The sequence below is a fragment of the Helianthus annuus genome, chromosome 4 (assembly GCF_002127325.2).
Source record: "Helianthus annuus cultivar XRQ/B chromosome 4, HanXRQr2.0-SUNRISE, whole genome shotgun sequence".
Taxonomy (NCBI): domain Eukaryota; kingdom Viridiplantae; phylum Streptophyta; class Magnoliopsida; order Asterales; family Asteraceae; genus Helianthus; species Helianthus annuus.
Window position 1 is genome coordinate 2469269 of NC_035436.2, and position 6813 is coordinate 2476081.

Genomic DNA, 6813 nt, shown 5'->3' on the forward strand with positions numbered 1-6813 from the left:
TCCATGATCAACACAAACAGCATAACCCGCAACCATGCTTGCGAGTCCGGTTGCGACTCGAAACCACACTTATGGGCTTGCTTAATTATGGGCCTACGTTAATGGGCCGGGCTTATGGGCTTCTGTGTTAATTATTTAATACGTGTTTTGGGCTTAAGAAGTTGGACTGAACTTGTGGGCCAAATGTGCTGCTATTAATTGAATATGCTGTGCACTGTTGTTGAACTGCCATGATAGAACTTGTATGCCGTGAATGCTACTTGTACGTGCACTACATGGTTTGAATCTGATTATAAATGGTATCTATGTTAGGACATAATTGACCACTTACAACTTGATTGACTTTCTGTGATTAACTGCCGAGCAAACCAAGGTGAGTTCACACCCTTTACAAAGCATGGGATTCCCTGGGTTGGGAACGGGGTTAAGGAACGTGGATTCCTCGTCCTCCTTGGGTAGGACAGCAATGGTTCAGGAATGTGATTCCTCGTCCTTGTGGACGGATAACTCGTACTAGACCAAAACTCTATCACGAAGTCCCTCCTTTTTATATCGACTTAATCGCCGGGCCAATGGCGAGCGGGTCATTAGTTAGATAGCGCTATTTAGGTCTGACAAACCTCACACCGTGCCGCAGAGGACGGGCGTGAACTAATGGATCTGGGGCACGTCAATGATGATAGACATTGACAGTTTCAGGGCACATCAACATGACTACAGTCAGCAGTCGATATGGTAACGAGTCTAGTGTACGCATGGGGTAGCCCCCACGGCCGAAATGCCTGATAACTAACATGGGGTAGCCCCCACGGCTGGAATGCCAGAGCAACCGGGAATAAACAAGTCACGTTTTTAAACTATGGGGTAACCCCCACGGCAGGATGCCAGCTAAAGGAAACTGTTTTCGAAATAACTAAAACGAACACCCAACCGTGAACTCACTCAACTAGTTGTTGACTCGTTACTACATGCTTTGCAGGACCATAGGTACCCAGCTGGAGCTTGCATGGAGGGGAGTCGTTGTGGGACATGGATTGCTGCGTGCCATGTTAAACTTGAAAACATTTGAACTTATGTTTTAACTTTAAGACTTATGCTTCCGCTTACAACTTAAACTTTGTTTTGTTTGAACACCAGTCGTATTGGTTAGACTTTTATAACTATTTATATGCTCGTTCAGTATGATTGGTGGCTGGATCCTGGTCAGTCACGCCTCCAAGCGGTAGTACTCCGCGGGTGAGATTTTTGGGGGTCTGACAGATTGGTATCAGAGCCATTGGTTATAGTGAACTTGGTTTTAATAAAGGAGAAACGTTTTTGTTAAAACCAGACTATAACCGGTATAGTGCTCAACGGTCCACAACGATGCTTCACTCCACATGCAAGGCTCGACATTCTAGGTGATATGATATGTGTATATTGCCTACTTGTTAGTTACATAGTACATTGCCCATGGTATGCTTGATTAGTATAATTACTGTTGCTTGAACACGTGCGTGCTTACTCTATCCTACTATCGTACTTCCGCGAACCTCTCTCACTCGTGTTACTCTTGATATGAAGAATCATGTCTGGACGCGTTAACATGACACAAGCCCAGTTGACCGCACTGATCAACGAACGAGTTGCCGCAGCACTCGCAGCTGCATACGCAGGAGGTATATCCTGCAGTCCGAACTTATTCTAGGATCTTTAGGATCCTACTCTCGTGAACCAACCTTTGTGTTAAACTCTGTCTTTCTTTCACCTACCTTAGGTCAACATGCTCAGGCACCGGTGTGCACTTTTAAGACCTTTATGGACTGCCGACCCACTACTTTTAGCGGCACTGAAGGAGCAGTAGGTCTCCTCCACTGGTTTGAGAAACTGGAATCTGTGTTCGAAATGTGTGAATGCCCTGAAGCGCGCAGGGTAAAGTATGCTACTGGTACTCTCGAGGGTTTGGCCCTCACGTGGTGGAATGCTCAAGTGCAAATGCTGGGGTTGGTTGCTGCCAACGCCACCCCATGGGAAACTTTCAAGGAAATGATCAGGGAGGAATACTGCAGTCGCGATGACATCCATAAGTTGGAAGACGAGTTCTACAACCTCAAGATGACGGGGTCAGAGATTGAGGCGTATACTAAGAGATCGCATGAGCTTGCCTTGTTGTGTCCTACTATGGTGGACCCTCCGTATAAGCGAATTGAACTCTATCTCAAGGGCTTGGTGCCAGAGATCCAAAGTCATGTGACTTCAGCAAACTTGACTACTATCCAGCAGGTTGTTCAGTTGGCTCACCGTCTCACTGATCAGGCGGTGGAGCAGAACAAGTTACCAAAGCGCATAGGTGCTGCAACTACTTCTGGTACCTCTAGTGAGAACAAACGGAAATGGGATGGAACTTCAAGCAAGGGTTCAACTTCTGTGCAATCTCAGTCTCAGCAGAGAAAGACTGACGACCACAAGAGCCCCAGTCAGCAATCGTCTGGTGGACAAAGTCATGGTGGGTACAAGGGGAATCACCCCAAATGCAATCGTTGCAACCTACACCACAGTGGGCCATGCACCAGGGGCAACTGTCATCGGTGCAACAAGCCTGGTCATGTTGCAAAGGATTGTACGAGCGCATACCCCGCCAACCAGAATCGTCAGCAACCTCAACAGAATCAGCGGCAACAACAGGGTAACAACAAAGGGTGCTTTCAGTGTGGAGCTGAAGGCCACTTCAAGAAAGATTGTCCCCAACTGAACCAGAACAACAACAACAACAACAATCAGGGGAATGGTAACAATGGGAACCACAACAACAATGGTGCCAGGGGACGAGTGTTCGTGATTGGCCAAGGTGAAGCAAGGAATGATCCCAACGTGGTGACGGGTAAGTTCCTTCTCGACGACTTTTATGTTACAGTCTTATTTGATTCGGGTGCCGATACTAGCTATGTGTCACTAGAAGTTAGTAAAATGCTTAAGCGTATCCCAACACCCCTGAGCAACAAGCACACTGTAGAGCTAGCTAATGGTAAGAGTTTGGAGGCCTCACACGTTGTCAAAGGTTGCAAACTTGTCCTCGCTAACCAGACCTTCTCTATTGACCTTATTCCTATCGTCTTGGGTAGTTTCGACGTTGTCATTGGGATGGATTGGTTATCCCAACACCGCGCAGAGATTCTTTGCAACGAGAAGATCGTTGGTATTCCGGGTTCCGGTAGTGAACCACTTATGATTCGTGGCGACAAGAGAAGTGCTATTGAGAACATCATCTCTCTCCTTAAGGCCCAGAAGTGCTTACGAAAGGGCCACACTGCGATTTTGGCTCTAGTTACTAATACCTCGGAGAAAGAGAAGAAGCTAGAAGATTTTCCAGTTGTACGGGACTATCCTGAGGTATTCCCTGAGGAATTACCTGGTCTTCCACCCCATCGCCAAGTCGAGTTTCAGATTGAACTAGCTCCTGGAGCTGCGCCTATAGCACGTGCACCTTATCGTTTAGCTCCATCAGAATTGGAAGAACTCTCCACGCAACTACAAGAACTCTTGGATAAGGGTTTTATTCGTCCTAGTTCATCGCCCTGGGGAGCTCCGGTGCTATTTGTGAAGAAGAAGGATGGTACCTTCAGAATGTGTATCGACTATCGTGAACTCAACAAGGTGACTGTGAAGAACCGTTATCCTCTACCGCGCATTGACGACTTGTTCGACCAGTTACAGGGGTCGAGCTACTATTCGAAGATCGATCTGAGATCGGGATATCATCAGCTGAGAGTTCGAGAAGAGGATGTCTCTAAGACAGCCTTTAGAACTCGATATGGGCACTATGAGTTTTTGGTCATGCCGTTTGGGCTGACGAACGCACCCGCAGTTTTCATGGACTTGATGAACCGAGTATGCAAGCCCTATCTGGACAAATTCGTTATAGTCTTCATCGACGACATCCTGATCTATTCTAAGAGTCAGGAGGAACACGAACAGCATCTACGACTTATTTTGGAACTCCTTCGAACAGAACAGCTTTATGCAAAGTTCTCGAAATGCGACTTCTGGCTTCGTGAAGTCCATTTCCTAGGACATGTGGTGAACAAGGATGGGATTCACGTTGATCCATCCAAGGTAGACTCGATTAAGAACTGGCCTGCACCTCGCACACCAAAGGAAATTCGCCAATTCTTGGGATTGGCAGGTTACTACAGGAGATTCATTAAGGATTTTTCTAAGATCGCGCAGCCTCTCACCTTACTAACGCAGAAAGGCGTTGTTTATCATTGGGGAAATGCACAAGAATTAGCCTTTCAACATCTAAAGGATAGACTTTGTAGTGCCCCTATCCTTTCACTGCCAGAGGGCACAGACGATTTTGTGGTTTACTGTGATGCATCAATTCAAGGTCTTGGTTGTGTGTTGATGCAACGAGATAAAGTCATAGCCTACGCCTCACGCCAACTCAAGGTTCATGAAAAGAACTACACTACGCATGATTTAGAGCTGGGAGCTGTTGTTTTCGCACTTAAGTTGTGGCGGCATTATCTGTACGGAACCAAGTGCGCTATCTACACCGACCACAGGAGCCTAGAGCACATATTCAAGCAGAAGGAACTGAATATGCGGCAACGACGATGGGTCGAGCTGCTGAATGACTATGAGTGCTCCATCAGGTATCACCCGGGCAAGGCAAATGTTGTGGCCGACGCTCTAAGTCGAAAGGACACTGCGCCTAAGCGCGTAAGAGCCTTACAACTCACGATCCATTCTAGTCTACCTTCGCAAATACGAGCTGCTCAGATAGAAGCACTGAAACCAGAAAACGTAAGGGCCGAAGCCCTACGCGGGTCAAGGCAACGCTTAGAACAGAAGGAAGACGGTGCTTACTACGTAACAGGACGCATTTGGGTCCCACTCTATGGCAACCTACGAGAACTTGTGTTGGATGAAGCACACAAATCTCGCTACTCGGTACACCCTGGTTCGGATAAGATGTACCACGATATCAAAACTACGTATTGGTGGCCTAGCATGAAGGCCCACATAGCAACTTATGTCAGCAAGTGTTTGACTTGTACGCGAGTCAAGACAGAATATCAGAAACCCTCAGGTTTACTGCAACAACCAGAGATACCACAATGGAAATGGGAGCAAATTTCCATGGATTTCGTTACTGGCCTACCTAGATCTCAGCGCGGAAACGATACTATTTGGGTGATCGTGGATCGACTCACGAAATCCGCACACTTCTTGGCAATTAAGGAAACGGATAAATTCTCCACTCTAGCGGAGATATATCTCAAGGAAGTTGTTTCGAGGCACGGGGTGCCCACCTCTATCATCTCCGATCGAGATGCACGTTTTACTTCAGAGCTGTGGCAAGCGATGCACAAGTCCTTTGGCTCACGATTAGATATGAGCACAGCGTATCACCCACAGACAGACGGACAGTCCGAGCGCACTATTCAGACCTTAGAAGACATGCTTCGAGCATGTGTAATCGACTTTGGCAACAGCTGGGAAAAGCATCTGCCACTCGTGGAATTCTCGTACAATAACAGCTACCACACCAGCATTAAAGCGGCTCCGTTTGAGGCATTGTACGGACGTAAATGCCGGTCACCTCTTTGTTGGGCAGAGGTGGGGGATAGTCAAATCACTGGGCCAGAACATGTGGTAGACACCACTGAGCGGATTGCTCAAATACGACAACGCATGGCGGCCGCTCGAGACCGTCAGAAGGCCTACGCCGATAAGGGCAGGAAACCACTTGAGCTCCAGGTTGGGGAGCGGGTATTACTCAAAGTTTCACCCTGGAAGGGTGTGGTTCGTTTTGGTAAACGAGGCAAACTTAACCCACGATACGTTGGACCTTTCGAAATCATAGAGAAAATAGGCAAGGTGGCCTACAGACTGAACTTACCAGCAGAACTCGGTGCAGTTCACAACGTTTTCCATGTGTCGAATCTGAAGAAGTGTCTGTCAGATGAGACCCACGTAGTTCCTCTGAAGGAACTCACGATCGACGAACAGTTGAAATTCATCGAGGAACCAGTCGAAATCACGGACCGGGATGTTAAGGTCCTCAAAAGCACTAGAATACCTCTCGTTCGAGTTCGTTGGAACTCACGCCGCGGCCCAGAGTTCACCTGGGAGCGCGAAGATCGGATGAAACAAAGGTATCCCCAACTGTTTGCAAACGGTACGACCACTACTGAGGCTGAAGCTACGGAATTTCGGGACGAAATTCCAAATCAACGGGGGGAGGATGTGACACCCCAGGAAAACCGGGAAAACCATACAATTTGACTAGCTTCCTCAGTGAGCGCCATCAAATTTCGGGATGAAATTTCTTTCAACTTGGGGATGATGTGACAACCCGAAATCTAGAACCTTTCGTTGTGTCTTGATGTAACGTGTTTGAACATATATGGCTAATTGAATCGTTGAATTATATGATTTATGTGTATGCAACCTAAGTGACTATGTGCTATGTGTATACGTACGTGTGTATGCGACTCGAGAACACAAGGACCCGACTCGAGACCATGTGGTCTCGAGTGAACAGTAACCGGTTGGGCCATTTGGGCCGTAAACCCCTTAGCCGACTTGTAAACTAAACCCATTAGGGTGCACCTTGTGAAACTAGTATATATATCACACTTCTAGCCAACTTTGCCATTCTTTGGGCAACCATACACACCCACTCTCACACACTCTCCTACTTTCCCTCTCACTAAAACCCTAAGAAACACAAACACACTCCTCACTTTCGGATTGGATTCTTGGATCGGCTCACACACACAATCGGTTGGAAGCTCACACACATCCTCGAAACCCATCAACCGGTTA